The sequence below is a fragment of the Hermetia illucens genome, chromosome 4, assembly GCF_905115235.1.
Source record: "Hermetia illucens chromosome 4, iHerIll2.2.curated.20191125, whole genome shotgun sequence".
In the NCBI taxonomy this organism is placed as follows: Eukaryota; Metazoa; Arthropoda; class Insecta; order Diptera; family Stratiomyidae; genus Hermetia; species Hermetia illucens.
Window position 1 is genome coordinate 144250932 of NC_051852.1, and position 24182 is coordinate 144275113.

The 24182-nt window shown below is 44.4% G+C and overlaps 1 protein-coding gene across 1 annotated transcript in view; it reads left to right on the plus strand.

Annotated features, from left to right (window-relative positions):
- Positions 1-24182, plus strand: part of LOC119653550 (homeobox protein 5) — a 1045448-nt gene that overhangs the window by 166430 nt on the left and 854836 nt on the right. Inside the window, exon 3 of the mRNA XM_038058245.1 lies at positions 19031-19055. The gene's annotated coding sequence lies outside the window, so the exon portion shown is untranslated. The remainder of the gene's footprint in view (positions 1-19030; positions 19056-24182) is intronic.

Genomic DNA, 24182 nt, shown 5'->3' on the forward strand with positions numbered 1-24182 from the left:
GTTTAGCCGTAAAATTTTACGGTATACACCTCGAAGCAAAGCTTGTTGCCTTGCGAGGATGCACTCCTTACAGCTAGGAGAAGTTTCTTCCTAAGCTGTTCGCACTGCTCAGTATCGTAATAATGATCGTTGGCGCAACAATCTATATTGGATCAAGGCATGGAAGTGTGTGAGAGCACTTCATTCAAGACCGTAACGGTACCCTACAGTATTATAGCCGAGTTGAGTCGACTGGTATCCGACGTCAAATCACGATACAAATCCCACTGCCACCAGTGAGATTTGAACCCCGAACTTCGGCACGACAGCCTTGTGCTCTAACCACTCAGATCAGTATCGTAACCGAATGGAGTAATGTCGTCATACAAGACCCATCCATCGATAGCCTCGACTGCAATTGAAGGCCAAGCCGTTGCCGACCAAGCCCTCTGTGCCTTTTGCGTCGAAGAATTGAGATCGTCCGTGAACCGCTGCCGCTTCGATTTTCCCTTAGCCGCAAGTGACCCGAATGATCCTTTCGCCTCAACTTTCGCACAACCCGTGGGTTATGATTTGCTCGAAGGCTGTTTATTGTCCTTGGACAGGTGCTTACCCATGGATTGGAGCCGGGAGTGCTGACAGAAGGGGCCTGCTTTGGCTCGTCCGTTAAGGATTGGATCCCAATTTGATTGATTCCCGCTTGAGTAAATGGGAATCTGAGTCTAAACTCGATCGATGAGCTTAGGGTTTCCCCCACACTCGGGATTAGATCGACAAGATCGTGATTTAATTTTAGTTTTTTAATTGGTTTTTGTTTGTCATGGCTTCAGTTTTATCGAGGAAAGTAAGTCGATCTCGGCAGAACCCGCCTCTCAATATTAGTTGATTTCATCTGCAATGCCTTCCTACATCAGGGTTACTTCAACTGGGTCCACATGCTTGATTCAGCAGTCCCTATGCGATGAATTACTCTCCATCGAGCGTACAATCCTATCTCGCTCCATCGGGCCTTAAAGGGAGCAATATCCGCAGCCTCCTCAGCAGGTCGCAAATCAAAATACGAAGATACTACCTCAAACTTCGACGGACTGATCAGCTTACAAGATGCCAAGACAAAGTGTTCCTTAGATTGGCAGGATGGAAGAGAAGGAAGAAGGAACTTTGCCACGAAATCAATAGGCAGAAGGCATGCTGTTGCTCGGAGCTGATCGACGTTAACAGAAAAACATGAGGCCTGGGGTATAAGCTGGTTAACAAAAAACTCTGTATCCAGCGGTCGTCCTGTTCCATGGAAACAGCGAACAAGGAAGAAATTGTGCGGGCTCCTTTTCCTATCCACCCCATCCGCTATCAATGATGGAATGAGTACTGAAAAATGCCCACTCTTCACTGAAAAGGAACTAGAGGAAGCGGTCTTGCGCATGAAGGACAAAAAAGCGCCAGGACTTAATGGTATTTCCAGCAAAATGTTGAAACTTTTATGTAAATACAAGCCGGACTTGCTACTCAGCGCATTCAATGCCATCAGCGTATCGTCCTCTCAGTATGTTGGAAACAACGGGCAAGCTGCTTGAGACGCTCATCATCATGATAGACAGGAGGATGGACTTTTTTGAGAAGATTTGCAACACCGCAAACGAAGCTGCGGCTAGAATATTTGCAATTTGTCATTTGGCTTATAGCCAATGTGGGAGGCCCCTAATCCAGCAAACGTTGCTTATTGGTGGGTGCGGATCAGTCTTCTCTTCTTTAAGGTTGCGACTACCGCAAGTATAAAGGCGGGGGCTCCGCGATTTGCTTACGCCTATCGTACCGTATCGGAGCCAGCAGTAATGATGATGGCAAAAGTTATTCCGACCTCTCTCCATGCTAGCGAGCGGAAGTTTGTCTAGTCACTGAGGAAGAGGACAACGAGCCTCGAAATACTGGTATATGAAAAACAAAAACCCATTATTCGATGTTTAAAAAATAAAATTTGTCTTTTTTTTTCATAATAAGCCAAATAAGCCAAAAAACGACACACTTAACCTCAGAAAAGGCAAGGGAAATAAGGAAGCCGTCGTTTAGAAGAAATAGCCCGTATTTTCTACGCATGGCTTGGGAAAGAGAGGGGAGGTAGATGGGCCACGCATCTCATCAAAGACGTGTGTGACCGACTCAATCGAAAGCATAATGGGGTTGACTATTATTGCTTAACCCAACTGCGGACATGGGTATTTGATAGATGTAGTGCATGATGCCTGCGATACCTTTTTCTTCTGCGGAAGGAGGGAGAGCTTTCGCGATCACCTTTCGATGGAAAGGTGTCAAGCATCCCCAGCCACCATAATTGAGGCCATGCAGCAGAGCGACTACACGTGGAGCCAAATGGCTCAAAGGATTCTCAAGGAAAAAAAAGGAAAATGGATAGAAGAGACAGCTGAGCAGCTGAGGCTCCTTAAACAGCAGGGTTTTGTAGTTAGTTTGTATGAGAAAAGAGTCCGGTACAGTAAAAGAAAAAAAACGCAACAAGCAGGCCATAAAATGCTTATATGATTATGTTCTATACTTCTTTACTAAGTAATACCTTTTGGCCTTCAAATTTGGTCTTATCTTCTTCCTCAATTACATACCCATCAAGCTCCCACAGTCCAAAACAATGTCAAGTTCCAATAATCCATTCGTGCTTAAAATGCAAATCACTACAAAATACCACGACATTTTTCTCCTCAAACATCTGCATGCATCCTTGCTGCAAATTTATTCCAAGTGCATTTTACTAATAACAAAATTATAGAGCGAAATTCTGCGTTAAGTTTTAACTTAATAAGGGAGCATTGGTGTTATGTGCTGCAAAGACAATGACAATGCAGGGCTTGCTCCTACACAAAACCAGAAAACGCGACGCCAAATCCTTCTCCGGTCCTTCTATCCGAAAGGATATTTCGCAGAGATGAATGTAAAATCATAAAATCTCGTCACGTGCCGTTTTGCCAAGGACTAAAGTTTCCTTTATCTTATTTTCGTGTTTCCAATGCATACAAGAATTAGTTTTCAGTTTACAGTAGAGCACTCTTCGTGAGACAGAGCAAATAAAATTGAGACGAGAGGAGGAACTCTCTCAGAGTTTTTCTCGGCACTTTTTATCGAAATTACACGTTCCTGATGCTTCTTTTTATGACTTTTATCCTGACGAAATTATGTCATTTAGCCCATTAGGAGCCAACAGACAAATATTATCCATTCGCTTTTTATCTCGGTTCTTTCGCCTTAGATTTGTCGTATGCTATCTGCAGTTTCCAAAGAGGAATGAGTACGAAACCATTGGTACTTTTCTTGGTAATCCGTGGCAAACTTCATAATAGTTTAAGGGATTGATGGGGATGCGGTATCTTGACTTTTCAACTATTCTCCATGACATCTTCGATAACTTGGGGATCTTGCTTTGTAGACCTTCTTGGAATTTGATATAGTTTAGTTATCCTCTCTCTTCAATTGAGGCCCCTTTTTCCGGATTGCCAGAAAAAGCACGGGGCCGGAATTTTCTTCGGCTACATGGAAAAGTATCGAACCCCATTTGAAACTCCAAATTTCGATACTCTGTACGTAATCTCTGCTGATCTCATTTCCACTTGTCTTGCTCAACTTCTCAACTCCTTTTTCCCAGTGATTTGTTTACGCCATAAACGTTTTTCGCTTAGCCACTACAATTTCCAGCCCGTCTTGCTTAAACCCTAACTCGAGTCTGAGCTCCAACGGTCAGTTTAAAAGTTTTTAATTCCATTCGCAAAATGCATTCATAAATATTCAACCGGCATTCTGAGCGAGGAGCTAGTGAAAAGTCGGTAATTTGTATACTGCAGCTATATTGCATGCAAGGATAAAGGATAACTTTAAAATGTCGAGCAACGAATGGAAGGGGTAGTTGGGCTGGGAGCAGAAATCCAGTTTCTCTTCTTTGTCCGCCATAACCAAACAGCTAACCGACTGACCAAGCCGGACAACCAGCTAACCAAGCGACAAACGGATTCCTGTCCAATGGCACGAAGCACGAAATGGGGGTATTCCCTCTTTGTCCGATACCGGAGAACAAAAAATGTCTGGATGTATTTGCACGCCCCAAACAACAAGATTGGACTAACAATAAGCCGGACAAAAAACTATCAAGCGGGAAAAAATAAATGAATGACTAACAATAATGCAACAAGAAGGAAGAGTCCGTGGAGTCATAAAGTGTTATTAACAGCAATTAGAGTCATTTTAAATTACCGAATATTTTATGCGTAATTGGAGCTGCGGGTTATTTCGAAAGGGTTGCTTGCTTTAATTGGAGAAGTGCTATTGCATGATACGTAGATCATAAAAACAAGGAAGGTTTATCCAGTCTTGTTAAAAATTACTTCGATATTAAAAAGGCCAGCCCTACGAAGACTGGGGTTCATGGAGACAATTTGATAACAGGTTCAGTGGGCTGCTCTCTGAATGCGGCCCTTTTCGAAAATGTCCTTTCAGTATCCAAATCGATGTTGCAGGCGGCTAAGCAATCGCTCTAGACTTTGCCGGACCCGTCCACATGCATGGAGCTTGTAGATCCTCTTGCTGTATATAGGGGAGTCAATTAAGTCTCACTTTGCTTGTTCAGAAGCTCCTCCTTAGACTCTTCCAAAAACCATGACCATCGCTGATTCGAATGTCATCCCTGAAGATCTCACCGTTTTCGAGGAAAGTGTAGACAATAAAAAAACAGGCAGAAAGCAACCACTACAAAAGTAATGACTACCTATGTCTGGGGTACAGGAGAGGCCGAGCTCAACTTTCTCAGGAGATTCATTACTGACAGCCTACGGAACTTTCGGCCGTTGTCTGCTGTTTGGTAAGTGGGAAGTTCAAAGAGGGCAAGGACGTTAGGACCTCCTATGAATGGTAAGAGTAACAGGAAGCGAAATGTTGGCGAATGACAGGGCTGTGATCCGTGGATGCGAGCCTGTGCCTGGATTTGGGGCAAACCCCTGAACAAAACTGTGGATGAAAGGAACAAATTACCAACAACATCAGCGGACAGAAAGGATACTGACACTACTTCGATTGATTATGGGACCACCAGAGCAAATAACTCAATAGGTGATAAGGAGGAGGTAACGAACCTGAACCTCTTTATGCTCGTGCAGACGGATGGTAGGACAGGCACTAACAGTGTCAACGACTCTGCTGGCCACAGCAAGGAAGAAATGAGACATGCCAATTACGAGATAATTTATGAAGTGCTAGCGAAATTACTTAGACTGGAAAACTGTATGGAGATGGGAAATACCTTGAATGGCGCACAATGTACACCGCTATATTAAAATGGCAATCCAAAACCTTAAGAACTCCGCGAAAAGGCTATGGATGAACTGTGTGCGACGGTTCGACGACCAAATTTTTAGGCAATGCAGGGCTGCCATAAACTCAAACAGAGACTTTATTCCGTCATGCACCTATTGTGACCAAAAGGATGAAGTAAGCCATTCGAACAAACCCAAAGTGGAAAGCTGCGGTCTAGACCTGCCTCAGTAACGAACTTCAGACACCCCGGTTTACGTCGAGGTCCACGAATACGATATATCTGGCGTCCTGACTTACGCCATCGCTCCATCTCAGACATGATCTGCCTCATCTTCTTTCTCTAAAGCTATAGAGGGGGTAATGAGGAGTAGAGAAAGGACGGTGGATATGGACATAAAACCGCCAACACCAAAAAAGTGCAGAAGTTCCAAGATTCAGCAGCAGATGCAGTATAAAGTCTCATTTTCAAACTGGATTCACAAATAAAACCCCAGAAGATGGAAATTAATGTTCTTACCATAGTGGGTCAAAAATACAGGTAAAACAAAGGAAGATCCGTCGGGACGCGATTATTATCAAAGGCAGAAGTGACCTTTCTTACGCTGAGATTCTGTGAAAGCTCGAAGGCTAACCGACGTTAAGTGTCCTACCTGGCAATGTCACAGAGATAAGAAGAAAGCCGAAAAGATAACTTTTCCTTAGGACCTAAGACGAGCTGCTCTGTGCTGGGTGAATCGAACCTCCTATTTTAGGAGCTATGTCCTCGCATCACTAGAGATGATCGAGGGAAGATCCTGAAAAAGGTTCAACTGACGCAACAGAGAGTAGGACCCTCCATGAGTGATCACATTCTGAACAAAAGTGAAAAAGTATGGGGTGTGTCCGGTGGTTGAATGTACGGATGATATCAGAAACCCCGCGGTCCCAGTGGCGCTGATCAGGAGAGACGTAAGTTCGTTTAGCGGCTATTACGAATCGGTTAACCCGTTCGGAAGCATTTGCCTGAGGAGGATACAGAGCGGTGAACACGTGTTTAATACCCTTTGCTTCATCACTCGACCGAAGTGAGCAGAAGGGAATTGTACCCGACAAAGTCATTAAAGAACCGATCCACTAAAAATCGGGTTACAACTTCAGCTACGAAGCGCCGGACCGGCTCCACGAAAACGAACTTCAAGAAGTAATCAAGCACGACGATAGCTTCGACGTTTCCCGAATTACTTCGTAGATAAGGTCGATGAACAACCTCTGGAACAGCCTATCAGGGACTGGAGTGGGAACCATAATAGGGCACAGCGTTTGACTGGACACCTTCGTGGTCTTGCACGTAGTACAACTGTCCAAAACTGCCCCATGAGCAGACAGGGAGTGGTCATGAAATCACTTAATCAAACCTTCCGTCAACCCCCCCGGAACCCAACTTTTCCAACTCGAAGCTTTCTGAACAGCATGTCCAGAAGGTGTTCTGTTCCTTTGTAGATGTAACCGTCGACCATATGCCGATCTGGAAGTTGATGAGAATTGTTCTGGATTCGAACTATCAATAGGAGATATTACGTATATTTAAAAGCGGGAGAGTTCAAGTCGAGTTCAGTAGGGTCCTCGACGCTGAGCGCTGACATCTCCAAGGCATCAGTATCATGAACGCTCGACAGAGTGTCAGGACCACTCAAATCGCTTTAACTTCTCAACCATTTTAGGGAAGCGTGATCAGTAAGCACTTCAAATTCATATCCCTCCACGTAAGCCCAGAACTTTCACTCCTGCTCCGTCACCGTGTAATTGTGTTGCGCAGCGTTAAATTTCCGCAATATGAAAGCAATAACGACCACATCTCCTTCCGGTGTTGCTTGCGCGAGAACTGCGCCTATGACATCTTTGCTGACGTCGCAATGTATAGAAAACAGTTTAGTGAAATTTGCTTTATGCAGCACTGGAGCCGAAGTAAGCGCCCTCTTCAGTTAATGAATTGCTTTGTCCATTCAACCCGCCGATCCTTACATAGAATTTTGGTCAAAAGAGTTGCAACAGCTGCGAAGTCGCGGATGAACCTGCGGTACCAACCACAAACACCCAAGAAACGGCGCAACTGTCTCACTGATTTAGGTAGTGGAAACTCCACATGACCCCCCCTCCGATGTCCGATGATATGCCCCAAGTACTTCATCTTCTTCCATTCACCCATTCGACATTAATAGTCAAACTCGAGTTCTTTAGATGAGCCGCAATCTTTTGAAGGATGAGAATGTGGTCCGCAAACGTCTCAGACGTGACCAACAAATCATCCAAATAGACGAACACCTGATTCCTTAGATGGGCTGGAATCACCTTGTCCATTAAATCACACAACGTTTGTGGAGCATTACACAATCCGAAGGGCATTGTTCGGAACTGGTACAAGGGTTTACCTGGGATGACGAAAGCAACCGACTCAAGATCCCATCTATGAGCGGCATGGGATAAGCACTCTTTACCGTGTAGAGATTAACTTTACGGGCGTCGAGGCACATTCTCACCTTGCCCGATTTCCCAACAATCGCCACCGGAGAAGCCCAAGAGCTTTGCGACTTCTATATGACCCTCATTTCCAACAGCCGATCTGCCTTCGCGTACAAAAGCTTCTCCAAAGCTGACGATGGCGGATAGTGATGCGGTTTCATCAGATTGGTATCTCCTACATCAATGTGATGCGATACCAATAACGTACGTCCTAGTCCTTGTTTCGTGAAAGAGAGAAACATAGATATCGCAGCTTGCAACTGAAGTTCCCGCACGGGCGACAGATCATGCCGCTGGTCACAGGTGTCATCGACAGTCTCCAAAGCTCTTGAACCCTGCGAAGATGACATATTGTTTGTCACAAAAAGGTCAGGTGCTAAATTAAACGCGCGAACAAAATCAACCCAAAATACAAATTTTGACTAAGACTGGGGATGATCTAGAACTCCAGATCAGCTGTAGATCCCCTGAAGGTAACCGTAGCAAAAACCCTTCCTAGCGTGGAATGAGGAGTCCCATCTGCCACCTTTAACATGAGGCGTAATTTCCGGATAGGGACTAATTTTTCACGTAAGACTTGCTCAGCCAGTTCAGCAGACATACGGTTTAGTTAGTCTAATTTACTGGGGGAGCTGCAGATCCTAGCATTCAGGCCATTGTTAGGTCCATTTTACTATCCCCGTAAATCGCCTATTCAATGAATTCACGCCTACGTTCGCAAACTTTAGCGAATGTGAGAACATTCTCCAGAGGGAGAGAATGTGCAGATTCTTCAAGGTGTCTTTGCCTGAGATCTGAGGAAGTCGAGCTGCTGCATAAAAAGTATAGGGCCGTCTCCTATTCCTCCTCACATTGGCTGCACATATCCGAAACCACCACCACAATATTTTCCATATGGTAGTTTAAGGAGCAGTGTCCCGTCAAAAACCCTACTAGGATTTTCATGTCCCACTTCTTAAGGGACAACAAAAATACAGCTCTGGAGATCCCAGGTTATTTCACATGGATTTTCGCCATTTATCGACCATTCTTACGACAGTGTATGGGTTTTATTATTGATGCATACATCCAGTATATCCGTTTCGGTAAAAGTCCCCAGGTCTTACCTACAGCATTCCTACAGTACCAGAGCAATCTGGAAGATTTCTGATATTGTTCCTGGATATGATGCTTCCACGTTAACTTGGACTTACTGTACTCCTAAATACTTGATAGTTTGTGACAGCTGGATTTCCGCCCATGCTAAAGTGGATAGCGTATAGCAGCCCTACCTGACGTCGGTGAACATAGCTAGTCCAGTCTTCCTAGCGTTCACCGTGAGTCCATTGAGGAGCTACCAACCGTGTCTTTCATGTAGAGTTGCATTCAAGCGGTCACACACTGTGTCCGCAAACTTACCGGTAATTATTACGGCTAGGTCGTCCGCAAATGCTTGCGCGAAGACTTTTTTGTCCTCCAGGAACCACAGCAGGGTATCCATTACCAAGAGCCACAACAGCGGGAGAGAACCCCTCCCTGTGGGCAACCCCTGAGACATCCTGCCTCAATCGACTTAAGGCCGACCAATATGTGGAATTTTCTTCACTTTAGCGGGTGAAGGATCCAGCTGACTAACAGCGGTTCGATTCCATGCTGTCTTGCCGAATCACAAATTGCCGGGAATGAGGCATAACTGAAGACCCCTTCGATGTCCATGAATACTCCTAAGGCGTATTCTTTTTCAGACCTCGCCTGTTCAATTTTTACTGTGAGTTCATGGAGCGTTGTCTTCAGTGAGTTTCCCTGGTTTTGGAATAAATAACACCTTCACATCACACCAGTTAATTGGAAAATAAGCGTGTGCAAGGCATGCCCAATATATATTCCGAATATGTAAACCCTCTATTATTAGCGCAAGAATGATGTCATCCGTCTCTGCAGACTTGTATCTATGGAACGAGATAAATGCCCATTTTACTCGCTCCAGTGATACTACTTTGCATGTCAGATTCCACTCTCTCGTTCGATGGTCGTATGCACCTGTCGGCCCCGAGATTAGATTTTGAATGCTGCCTGGGAAGTGGTTTGCCATTCTGTAAACGTAAATAACCCAGCTTGTGGCTACGTTCTTTAACCAGAATCCGCTTCAGCTTTGAGGTTTCCTCAAGATAGTTAGTCTCTTCGTAAAAGCATCTCCATGATGATCGTTTAGCCGATCTTATGCTCTTCTATAGAACCTTCTGTGCCTCTTTATAGCGATTCCAGCCAGCAGCTGGATCACACTCAGAGCACGATTGAGGAGCATCATTGTAGTTCTCCTCTGTTTGGCCAAATCCGAGTTCCACCGTGGTGTTTTTCCCTTCTTTGGAATCTTGAATGGACAGCTTTCTTCGAAAGCTTCTCTCATGCTTGTTGTGATCATCTGGGTTGTCTTCTCAATTCGAGCAATGGATTTGATGCGCTTACCAAGGATCGTGACTCGGGCGCTCAATTCTAATTTATAGGTCACCCAATCTGTCTTCCGAGGATTCCGAAATGGAGTGGGTGGGGGTGGATCCATGCCCATTACGAAATCAATACGTCTGTGATCCGAAAGTTTGATATCGTTTGATACTTCACCGTGTCGATGACCTCTGTGTGTTTTCATTACCCAAGTTAAGGGTCTGCAAATCGGTTCCTACTAAATTCTCCAGTAGTGTCGATCCTGTTGCATTGACGCTGGAACTTTCCCAGCATATGGTGAGCGACATCACATCCTGCTATTACCCCCATGCCTTTACTTTTAGCATATTGGATAGCTCTGATGAATGTTCCATTGGGAACTTCTTCTGCGTCATAGGGGAAATATGCAGAGCACCATAGTACCTCTGTATCTCTCTGTTGACTTTTTATGGTCAGTTTAGCCGATGTGATGTCACCAGTACATAGGTTGTTAACCACATTAGCCTGGAAATGAAAGACTACCATGCAGGGGCGGGGTCGAACACTTTCATTAACATACAACAGGTTAGCATGTTGGAAGTTTAGGCCCCTGACTACCCCACCAACAACACACACGGTTCTTGTATGAAGTATATAAATGTCTTCCAACTATTGATCCGACGACTGATAAATGCAATCATCGCTTTACAATGCTGCAAATTTATTTCGGAAATGTGGCATTATATCTACACTTCAGATAAAGATGCCGAGGGCTGCATGTCCCCTTCAATGGTTTTAGGAGCCGACAATTGTAACGTCACGGTCCCTTGCCCGTAGTAGAACCGGCAGCCCGATTCTTCCCGAACCTTTTTACCTTCGGGTTCGGGAACGTCGATAGTGAGAAAAATTCCCGGCCTATCGGCTCTCTATCCTGTTTTTTTGCCTAGCAGCATCCAGATTAAAGTGTTGAGGTTATTCTGTACAGTAAGTTGTTCCAGAACCCCAGCACCATTCCTCTCTTCTTCTGGAAGCCAGAAGAAGCACTTTTTTAACGATGGCAACTCAGAGACCCTTTTCAGGGTTAGTCGCGCACCCTCCCACACGTCGTTGAGGCAGGAGCAGTACTGCCTGAGCCACTCGTTAATGTCTTCGAAAATACAACTCACCGGAGCTCCGGTGTCCACCAAGCCCAGTACATCCTTACCCCAAAGGGTGATCTTCGCATATAGTTGTAAATCTCCCTTCGGCTTCTCCGCTAACACTACCGACGAAAAGGGTTGATGTGTCCTCTTCCGTGCAGCCCAGTAGGCACGAACGCGGAGAATGGAACGCTTAACCCGGTAGGTGTCATATAGCTCCATGATGCCCACGATTCGCTCTTGAGCTTCCTGATATCTCCGCAGCCGAATATGGTACGAGAGTTCATATTACTCCTCCCCCTGGCCCCTGGCTGAATGCAACTCCGTAATCATCTCATTGCGAAGGAACTATGCCAAGGTGATGCAACGCTGGACTATCATCGTAACACCACAAGCCTTATAAAAGAAATTGCATTAGCAACAGTTTAAATACCCGCCTTGCTAAGAAAGGTTGGAATCCCCATTCCTAGAAACTACTAATTGGGCACTGAAGCCTGACGTTTTATTGTAATAAATTTTCTATAATGGAATTGGGAAATTATTGCCTATTCACCGCTATGACCATTTTGTTGTTAATGTATCCACTTAATTCAAGACAAGGAAATGATGATGTGGAATTGTCAATCGACGGTGGTTAAAACCTATGCCGATAGACATCTAAGCAGAATAAATAGATCCCTGGTTTTCAAGTGATTCAAAGGGTATGACCTTTGCCATTCAACAGAAATAATGAGCTCACCAGCGACCAATTAGCAACCGACATTTAAAACCCCAATCTATTTTTGATGCCGTTTAGCTCCACACGCCTTAAAGTCAAGGTTCACTAAGCTGACTTGAATTTGAAATAAGGACTCCCCATGCCGCAAAGATGACTTTAAAATCCTCTTCACTGAGATTTAAAATATGAATTGACATTCTGACAAATACTTCCCAAGCCAAACGATTCAAGACGAAAATTGAAATGTCTTCTATTCATACTTTAAGTCAGTCCGCAATCAGTCAGTTGAACGTACTTTTCCCCCGATTTCCTTCTACCTCCCCCACCCATAACACTTAAGGTCGCGCGGAGTCATTGGGAGACATTTATGAAATCTTCGCTCTTGAAAAAAATGTAACGAAGGACCAAACTGAATCAAAATCAAAAGTAAACATTCGTAAAGTCTTTTGTAAATTCAAAGTATGCTAGACATACCCCTCAGTGCTCAAAGTGGCAGCGTATATCCTCCCCCGCATGACGTAACGCTTGATTCTGAGTACGGCTAAGTCCTTCTGGCGGACTGTCATTGTCCTTTTCATGTCCCTGATGCCGGGTAACGTTCCGAGCACCTCAAATTGCGGACTATCATCATCATCTTTTATATTTGTCTATAGAAAATGGTGAGGGAAGATATTAGAAAGGCGAACTTCTTTTAATTTGATGACTGTCGCGCGGTTCTTTAAGTGGACGACGTACTGTCGCTTGATACAACCCCTGAAATTATCTTGGAACAAATTTATTTAAAATAATGATGCGGGTCTTCAGACAAGGTTGAAGAGGAAGGTGACTGGGGAATCTTTGATGTTGGGAATTTCTCAAATGGTATTTGAATAGTTGTTGGAATTGTATTGATGACCATCGTTTTGAGCCTTTGAGCCTTCAGCTTAAGATTTCGTCCCCATTTTAAAACAATTACCTTAAATTTCTAGAGGCAAACCTATCAACTTCTCTTGTTAAATTTTAAATTGAAGATACAGCCATCGAAGCTCCTATTTATCCTTGCTACATGACCTTGTCTGACACAGGCATTCCTGAGGACGGACACAATATAGTCACCTTAAATCGAAATAGAAGGTGTTTGAAAATAAGAGAAAAAAACTGAATCCCATCAAAACAAGTTAGCAGAAGAGGTGCTAGAAAATTTGCATACTATTTGTCAAAGTGTTCCAAAGACTATTTTTCACCTCACAGTAGACCTTTGTCAATTTCCACTCAACACAGTTTCCATTCACAATGTTGATGTCACTATGTCGACCTTTTTTCGTCCCGTCCATCCAACCCCTTTATTATTAAGTTAATTTCCGAAAAAAAAATCATCCCTTCAACTACAACCCACCAAGCTCATATTAGTCTAAGTCTTTCGCCACCCAATCCTACTGGGCGAGGAGAAAGTAACAGTTACTGGGATAAGGTAATTTTCGGTCAACGATTACTTGTGCCGCTCCAGTGTTTGTATTTTAAAACAACCCAAACACCCCGCACCCACGCTCAAACGCCTTTCACAAAATTGTTTTCACTTTGAGATATCCCCGGACAACCTTCTCTGCGGGGAGTCTTTCAGACCAGTCGGAAAAAACACATTCTATTGACTTTTGAGGGTTGTTAAATTATTGCCAGACATTAAGTGTGATATCCTTATCGACAAAGAAAAATAAAGGCAACAACAAAAACTTGCGAGAAGGAAATCCTGGAACCGTAGTGTAACGCAAATGAATGGAAGGGGGAGAGCATTGGGCGAGGGGACGGACTATTAAGAGGCGAGCAAAGCAACAGGGGTTATGCAGAAGATAATTTCGATGGGATTCCCGGACTTCGGGCTCAGGAGTCAGCCTTGGGATTGGGTCTGTCAAATTTAACCCAATAACGTATCGATGTATTTAGTGGGTTGTTGTATTGGGCTTAAAGCACTCAGTCGATTGGACTAATTTGATTTTGTTTGGGTTACATCCCAGGGGATCACCTTTTGTTCCTTAAACTGATTTCGAGAGACAACTTTTCTTTCATGGCTTTCATCTTGCCGTTATCATTCCTCTATTTTCCTGGTGAGTTTTTGTCTGTCCTTGGTTTTTCCGTTTGAATAGAATGACGAACCCAGGAAAGGAAAACATGTGGCAATTGATATCGATTTGGATATTATACATTGAAGGAATCTCCAATGTCGAAATAAATGGAAATGTTCTTGACCTCTTGTATTATTTGCTCTTGCTTTCGGCTAGTCAATTGATTGGAAATAATTCGTTGAAATGGATTAAGTACTTGGATGCACGGAGGTCCGTATGCGAGGAGCTTGATCTAAATATAAATCAGAGTTTATATGTTAACCTCCAGAAAATAATAAGATGAGAAGTTGATAGGATGAAGGGTCGAAAAGAGGATTTAATATACTTCCCTTGAATCTTTTGGCCAATGTAGCCTGGGCCTTGAAAAATGATTTGAATGGATACGCAACGTTGAAGAAAATTAGTTATGAGATGCCTTTCCACTGTCCCGCGCTTGCTTCAAGGAAGGACATTTGAATAAGGAAAAGATATTGGTGGGTGACCAAAAAGTGAACCGAGATGACTTTAGCCAACTATGAGAGTAAATCTTTTACCTCGGTTGGGGATGTAGGCAATACCTATGACTTTTCAAAAGTATCCGTAGTCACATGCATACATATCAGTACGTACTCTAGTTCGCGAAGATAGCAACTCACAATTCTACTTTTCAAAGTCACTTTGCTAAACACTAATTTGTTTTAACTCAACGCTCGGGGATTAACGCTAAAAATACGGGAGCTGTCAATACGTCGTCAGTAGAACTTTGAAAAGGACAGTTCGAAATGCTTGGCCAAACCATCCCGTCATGTCAGCTGATGCGACCGATACCACTCGACTGCGAGTAGCCTCGTCGTTTCAGCTACTCTTGGTCCAGATATCCTTAGCGAGTAGTCATTTAGTTCGCAATTTTAGTTACTCTAACGCACTATCATCATCATCAACAACCGGTATCCGGTCTAGGCCCGCCTTAATAAGGAACACCGGACATACCGGTTTTGCGCCGAGGTTCACCAATTCGATATCCCTAAAAGCTGTCTGGCGTCCTGGCCCACGCCATCGCTCCATCTTAGGCAGGGTCTGCCTCGTCTTCTTTTTCTACCATAGATATTGCCCTTATAGACTTTCCGGGTGGGATCATCTTCATCCATACGGATTAAGTGACCCGCCCACCGTAATCTATTGAGCCGGATTTTATCCACAACCGGACGGTCATGGTATCGCTCATAGATTTCGTCATTGTGTAGGCTACGGAATCGTCCATCCTCATGTAGGGGGCCAAAAATTCTTCGGAGGATTCTTCTCTCGAACGCGGCCAAGAGTTCGCAATTTTTCTTGCTAAGAACCCAAGTTTCCGAGGAATACATGAGGACTGGCAAGATCATAGTCTTGTACAGTAAGAGCTTTGACCCTATGGTGAGACGTTTCGAGCGGAACAGTCTTTGTAAGCTGAAATAGGCTCTGTTGGTTGACAACAACCGTGCGCGGATTTCATCATCGTAGTCGTTATCGGTTGTGATTTTCGACCCTAGATAGGAGAAATTGTCAACGGTCTCAAAGTTGTATTCTCCTATCTCTATTCTTCCTGTTTGACCAGTGCTGTTTGATGTTGTTGGTTGATTCGTCTTCGGTGCTGACGTTGCCACCATATATTTTGCCTTGCCTTCATTGATGTGCAGCCCAAGATCTCGCGCCGCCTGCTCGATCTGGATGAAGGCAGTTTGTACGCCTCGGGTCGTTCTTCCCATGATGTCGATATCGTCAGCATAGGCCTGTAGTTGGGTGGACATGAAGAGGATCGTACCTCTTGCATTTACCTCAGCATCACGGATCACTTTCCCCAGGGCCAGGTTAAAGAGGACGCATGATAGCGCATCCCCTTGTCGTAGACCGTTGTTGATGTCGAATGGTCTTGAGAGTAATCCTGCTACTTTTATCTGGCCTCGCACATTGGTCAGGGTCAGCCTAGTCAGTCTTATTAATTTCGTCGGGATACCGAATTCTCTCATGGCCGTGTACAGTTTTACCCTGGCTATGCTATCATAGGCAGCTTTAAAGTCGATGAACAGATGGTGCAGTTGTTGTCCATATTCCAACAGTTTTTCCATCGCCTGCCGCAGAGAGAAAATCTGATCTGTTGCTGATTTGCCTGGAGTGAAGCCTCTTTGATATGGGCCAATGATGTTCTGGGCGTATGGGGCTATCCGGCCTAGCAAGATAGTGGAGAATATCTTATAGATGGTACTCAGCAACGTGATACCTCTATAGTTGCTGCACTGTGTGATATCTCCCTTTTTATGTATGAGACAGATAACGCCTCGTTGCCAATCGTCAGGCATGGATTTGCTGTCCCATACCTTCAGCACAAGTCGATGAACCACTTGGTGTAACTGGTCGTCTCCATATTTAACCAATTCGGCTGTAATTCCATTGGCTCCTGGCGACTTATGATTTTTTAGCCGATGAATTGCACGCAATGTTTCTCCTATACTGGCAGTATTTGTCCGTCATCTTCAGTTGACAGGACATCAAAGTATTCAACCCATCGCTCCAATATGCCCATTGTGTCGGAAATCAGATTTCCCTCTTTGTCTCGGCAGGATGAGCATCGAGGTGTATAAGGCTTTATCCTGCTGCCTTGTTGGTAAAATTTCCGCGCCTGGTGCGGTTGCTCCCTGTACTTTTCTAGTTCACAGACTTGTTGACGGAGTTCGTGATAAGTCTCTGCGCGTGCCCGCGTTCTTTGAGAATGCAACATTACTCGGTATGCGGCATTCTTCCGTTCCGTTGCTAGCTTACATTCATCGTCAAACCAACCGTTCCGACTCCTTTTGCGGCTGGGGCCAAGTATATTTGTGGCCGTATCTATGATAACGTTCTTCAGGTGGTTGTGAAAATTATTTGTTGATGCTCCATCTCCAGGTCCTCTGTTGACTGTGGTTATTGCGGCATCCATTTCCCTCTTATAGGTGTCGCGGACGGTTGTGTTGTGGATGGCTTCAGTGTTCACTCTCACCTGATTGTCAGAGGGGATTCTGGGTGGTATTGTTATTCGAGCTCGGAGCACCATGCCAACGAGATAGTGATCCGAGTCTATATTGGCCCCCCTATATGTTCTGACATTCATCAAGGCTGAGAGGTGGCGGCGTTCGATCAACACGTGGTCAATTTGGTTGAAAGTGGTCTCGTCTGGAGAGGCCAACGTATGTTTGTGGACCGCTTTCCGCGCAAACCAGGTACTTCCAACAACCATTTCGTGTGACCCTGCTAATTGAATAGTCCGCAGTCCGTTATCATTTGTTTTTTCGTGTAAGCTATGGGAGCCAACGTATCGCCTGAATACGGGCTCCTTCCCTACTTGGCTTTAAAATCCCCAAGTATGATTTTGATATCATATCTGGGACAGGCTTCGAGGGTTCGTTCTACTACCTCGTAGAAGGTATCCTTCTCCGACTCTGCAGTCTCCTCTGCAGGGGCGTGAACGTTTATGAGGCTTATATTTCTAAACTTGCCTCGCAAGCACAGAGTGCATAGCCGTTCGCTTATGTTTTCAAAGCCGATAACAGCAGGTTTCATTTTTTGGCTGACTAAGAAACCTACTCCGAGCACATGGTTTACTGGATGACCGCTATAATATATGGTGTAGTGGCTCTTCTCCAGGAAACCGATCCCTGTCCATCGCATCTCTTGCAACGCTGTTATATCAGTCCTATATTAGGACAGGGTATAGGCTAGCTGCTTATCAGCTTCATCTCTGTACAGGGAGCGCACGTTCCATGAGAAAATGCGCAAATCGTTGTTCCGTTGTCGTTGCCGGGTCCGTCGTTTTAAAATCCGTCCTGTCCGAGGCTCCTGTTGTGGCTTCGTAACAAGTTGTTTTCCATGTAGGGTTGTCAGCCCTACCCAACCCCCAACCTGGAGGACCAGTTGGTACAATTAGTCCCGTTTTTAGGCGCGGGAGACTCGCCTTCATCCTTCTCCGTCTGCAGCTTTTCGTCAAGAAAGAGCTCCCAGCCGTCACCACGAGGAGGTGGAGATAGGGTTTGGTAGTAGAGCTGTTGGTGTTGGTTCAGCAGGCATTTCCCAGGTTTTATGCTCCATCGTGGGTACCAATCCACGTTTCGCCCCGGGACCTATACTAGCCTTTGACCACCAAGCTATGTTGTTCCCATAAAAAATGTCTAAGGGCCCCGAACATTTGGCATTAGTTGGCTCAAGGCCGAGACTCCACTTTGACTGTAACTATCATCATCGAACATTAAATGAAGGTATTCAACCACTAGTTTTGACCCTATAGTCGAGATTCCCTGTCTGGTCAGGATGACTATTTCACCTACCTATTGCATCAATATGTCAAGCATTCGCTGGGCCTGTTCGACAGTGCATCCGACAACAAGTGCTGCAACGTCGTCTACATAACCGATCAGGCGCTACTGTGAAGATGTGAAAACTCTTGGGTTGTTCTTCCCACAATGTCGATATCATTAGCATAGGCCAGTATTTGGGTGGACTTAAAAATCATTGTTATCAAGGCAAAGATGGCGCAACCGATGTGCACAGTCTTTTCATCGCTAGCCGCACAGAGAAAATCTGATATGCTGCTGATTTGCCTCTTTGGTACGGACCAATGATATTCTGAGCGGATGGAGATAGCAGAGAATGTCTTGTAGATGGTGCTCAGCAACTTGATACCGCTTTAGTTGCTGCACTGCATGACATCTCTCCTTTTATATATGGGACATAGTCATCAGGCATTGATTCACTACACCACACCTTGAGCATCAGTTGGTGAACCGTGTAATTGGTCACCTCCATATTTAACCAATTCGACTATAATTGTAATTGTCTGTTTTTGAGAATGAAAAAGTTTAGTCAAATATATTAAGCTATAATAATATTCTTAATTTTATTTCCAGATTTTAAAACTTCGCTAAAAACTAGGTAAGTACTTAAAAACTTTTCTCAGGAACATTATTATTTTTTATACTATGGTGGAAATTAAGACCTTTTATATCAGATTCTGGCGGGAGTGAAACGCAATTACGCCCGAAGTTTCTGGCTCCTGTCTCAACTAACTATCGGCCAAAATACCCATTGTTGCGTCTAGGATACTAACCCGATATTGCTTGACACGTTATCTGAAGCCAGGCCTGTTCAGTTTAAGAGCACAATTTCGTACTTCAGGGAGCCTCAAATACTCTGGTTCCCTCCTATCCATCTGCCATTGATCGCCTTAAGAATTCCTTGAGTGCATAATGATGGTGTCTGGAGACTCTTGACACCTTTCTATCCACAGGCGATAGCGATGATGCTCTCATCTTCGTTAGAAGAAAAGGATACGGCAGACATCATTCCCTACAGCTATGCAGTGAACGCAGTTAGGCGACCCTGATTCCCCGATTGTGTGTGATAGAACTGAAAATATTAGTGGCTGCTGAGCAACTAGGTTAGGTAACAGTCCATCTGACCGCGCTTTCGCTTGAACCACAACTGCATGTCTTTGATGAGATGTTTCGTCCATCTACCCCTATATTAGCTTTCCCACAATCGCTGCCATGCGGTGGCAGTATGAGCTCTCTCTTCACAAGCTGCAACCTATTTATTTCCCACACCTTTCTGAGGTATACAGAGGGCGTTCAGAATAACTCCTGTTACACCATACTGGCTCCGAGGCGGTGCTATAGGCGAACGCAACTCCCAGAGCGCCTCGTCATTGGACTTGCATTTGGTACTTGCGGTACATTTTCTTACTGACAGAATCAACCCATACTTTAGAACCGAAACCCGCAGTCATCAGCAAACGACAATCCTTTATTTGGACGTTGGACTGCAGTCGGCAAATAGGAAACATTCTACCTGCAGCGTTGTTTGCGCTTTTGGAAATCTGCTCGAAAAAGCCTATTTTCGTATGTACAATGATGCCGAAGTATTTCACTGCTGACTTCGTCAAAATTTCACCAACCAGTGGAGGTTCAATCTCAGTCATCCACCTGTTGATTCGCCGCAGTACCACCCTCAGTCTATGCTGATCTCGATTGGGCGCTGGGCATCCAGTGCCACAACATCCTCCGCCTTTTCGAATTTAGAATATTTTCAAGAGTAATTGGTAGTATTCCCTTTCAATCCGTTGAGGGATCGGCATGCGTTCTACCGGGCCCTTATCAGAAATTATCAACATTTTGATTCCTTCATAGTCTCTATATTGTCGCCATTTGTCACGGTCCTTGGATATCAGTTGAAGATGGTATAACCCGTGGGCAGTTTAAAAGTGTACAAATTCCTTCCACGTTCATATGCTCAACTGGTAGACCTTCTATAATAATCTGATGACATCCGATCAGCTCCCATAATTATCAGGACGACGTCTATTCAATTCAAATGATGTCCAAGGCCAAAGTTGGGATCTACCAGTCTTGAACCGCAAGTGCCGGTGGAAGTATTAGCTGCTGTAGACAATTTAGATATTGCGGTCTAGGTATTATTTTATGCAAAACAGGTGCTCCAGTGCCGATCAAAATGCCAGCCTGGAATGCGATATGATGACAATTCTGAGAACTGTCTTACTGGCTTTGAATACTACTAAGCTGCGCAATTCCTGAAGATACTAAGATTGCTTCTATCCATTATGGTTTCTGTCATTAAGGACACACTAATTTCGTCTCCTTGCATTTTCTACAAATATCAAGGATCTTTTTAAGATGGCTTCATAGACCCTTTGTGCGGCAACACCTTTTTCAGAGTATCCTACTCATTGTATTGAAACTTGGTCTTCCACTGTAGAGTCCTGATATTCCTTAAAAGTCTCGCGGAATTTGATTATCCTGATGACACATTCAGGAAGATGCTGTCTCGGTACCAACGTCAACTCTAGTTGCTATTCAGTTAACCGTCATCGACAACCATTCCTGGTTATTGTATTCTGACAAAATCTAAACCACCTCTAGTCCAGAGGTATGACTCTGGTATGTTCGTGCATTGTGGAGTGCGTAAAAGAAATTTAAAGTTTATGGTCGTATAGGGGTCATCAATGAAGTTACAATGAACATATCACCACATGGCTTCAATTCCTTTTGTTCTTTTTGTTCCCTAATCTATATCAGCTTCCTCATTCGGTAGATTCTGCTTCAAGTCTGAATTGTGCCACTTGATATGCGACTGCCAGTTTCGAATTATCTAACAATGATATATTTTATGATATATCTGACCTTCTGCTTTCTACAGACATTCAGATAGGATTTCACCGGATACAGTATAATTTATAATAATTTCGTTAGGTGCAAAAAATTTGATTGTGCCAATGCGAAGCACGGTTGAATTGGTTAACATGGGGAGCCTTTTCCCAATTTTTAAATCTTTTGAGGAAAGGAGATCTGCTTGAAGTCGCTAAATGATTGATTACCTAGTGTATGCAACCTTTCTCTAACTGGAGCTAAGTAATCGCAAACGCCTAAGGTTCTCTTCCTTCAATCGTCAAATTTACATTATAAATTGTAATTGTTGTGGCATGGTCTCATATAAACCAGTCCCCGTGCAAATCCCCGTAATACCACATGGAATCAATGTTGGTCAAGTGATGTGAGTAGATTCCACCCTTCACAGTTGCCAGTGGGATGCAAGCTGCTTTCACAAAACAGCTGTCAAGCCACGGCTGGCCAGTCATCAGCCCTGTCTGCTCTTGTTCCTCATTTAGGGGTCCAACAATTCTTCGGATGATTCTTCTCTCAAACGCGGCCAAGAGTTTACAATTTTGCTTCTAAGAACCCAATCCTCCGAGGATTACATGAAGACTCGCAAGATCATTATACAGTAAGAGTTTTGACACTATGGTGAGACGTTTCGAGCGAAACAGTTTTTGTAAGCTGAAATAGGCTCTGTTGGCTGCCAACAACGGTAGCTGTTATCGGCGGCTATTTTCGACCCTAAATTGGAGAAATTATCAACAGTCTCAAAGTTGTAGTCTCCTACCTTTATTCGTCTCGTTCAACCATTGCGAATTGATGTTGTTGGTTGGCTGGTGGAGACTTTGTCATCATATATTTCATCTTGCCTTCATTGATACACAGCCCAAGATCTCGCGCCAATCTGGATGAAGGTAGACTGTATGTCTCGGGTCGTTTTTCCCATAATGTCAGCATAGGCCAGCAGTTTGATGGACTTTTACCTCAGCACCACGGATCACTTTTTCTAAGGCCGGGTTAAAGAGGGTGCACGACAGGGCATCTCCTTGTTGTTGTTGATTTCCAACGGTCTCCACAGTTATCCTGCTACTTTTATCAGGTCTCTCACATTGATCAAGGTCAACCATGACCGTGTACCATTTTACCCTGGCTATGCTATTGTCGGTGGCCTTGAAGTCGATGAAAAGATGGTGCAACTGATGGCCATATTCCAAAAGTTTTTGCATCGCTTGCCAGAGAGAGAAAATCTGATCTGTTGCTGATTTGCTGGAGTGAGGTCTCTTTCCCATGAGCCAATGATGTTCTGGGCATTCTCCCGGAAATAAGATCCTCGTCTCGGCAGGATGGTCATCGAGATGTATAAGGCAGGCAAGCTCTGTAGGGGCGTGGATGTTATTGAGGCTTGTATTTCGAAATTTGCCTCGCAAGAGCGAAGTGCATAGCCTTTCGCTTATGTTTGCAAATTCGATGACAGCAGGTTTCATATTTTAGCTAACTAGAAATGTTGCTTCGAGCACATGGTTGACTGGATGGCCACTATATTATATGGTGTATTGGCTCTTCTCCAGGAAACTGGTCCAGGCATAGCGCATCTCTTTAACGCTGTAACATAAGCCAGGGTATTGGCTAGCTACTGGACAGCATTGGGTCTATACAGGAAGCACAGATTCCATGAGAAAATCCATAAATCGTTATTCCATTTTCGTTTTCGGGTTCGTAGTTGTCTTGTCAATCCAGTCCGAGGCTCCTTTTCTGGTTTCGTAATTTCGGTTTTCCATGTAGGGTTGTCAATTGTGCCCGAGCCGCAACCTGGAGGATCAGTTCGTACAATTTACCTTGTTTGTAGGCGCGGGAGAAGCGCCTACATCCTTCTCCGTCTGCTCCTTTTCGTTAAGAAAGAGCTCACAGCGGTCATCATGTGGAGGTAGAGAAAGAAGTAGTAAAGCTGTTGGTGTTGGTTCAGCAGACGTTTCCCAAGTTTTATGCTCCATCATGGGTGTCAATCCACGTTTCGCCCTGGAACCTATACCACCCTTTCACCGCAGCGAGATGCAGATGGAAAAGTATCCAGCTATAATCCGAGAAGGATCTGCGATCTGGCACTCTCCAGTTCTCCACCCTCGAAATCCTATTTCCAGTAAGATGATATTAAAAACCTCCTCACATCTATCACAATTCTACGAACTGTCCCAAGACGTACGCCTTGCATTGATATTAGCCTATCAAAGGGTTGACTTTCCTCAACGGGATAGCAGACGTAAAATGCTGAATTCTTTCTTCGGTGCTGATCAGTTGTGAGACAGGAAAGCCGGTCCCATCACCTATAATTTAACCACGGTCAAGTCGCTGGATTTTGGACACAGAAAAGCGTGCTCTTTTTATCGAGGCTGCATGCTCTAGTATTGTCCTAATCACTGCCTCTAGTGTTATGGAATGAATTCTCAAAATTTATATTGAAGCCGTTGGTGCTCCACAAACTGAGTAAACTTTCCCTTACCCTAGACGATCAAGTGCGATCAAAAGGTCTTCCGGGTCTTCGTAATAAAGGGTAATCATGAGGGTCACATTGTCCCAGGAATCAGTGATCTTAGCTATATGCGATCTGAGAAAATTCCCACAAAACTTGTCCCCGCAGACTATGATGTAATATCTACGAACACGAAGCAGAGGTTGCGCTTGCTGTTCAGAAGTTACTCCATGACCAGCTCCAGCAGCCTGGCTCCTACATTCCCAGCGCAAGTTTACCACCAACACTAACCATAAGTGCCTCCTAGCCACATCGGATAGTCTTTACAGTACGTTCCCGTCAGTGGGCGATTACTGCTTCACTATCTGCAAAGGTTGCTTGACGTCCGGGCCCTTGAAAACTCTACTCCTTTTTGCTCTTCTA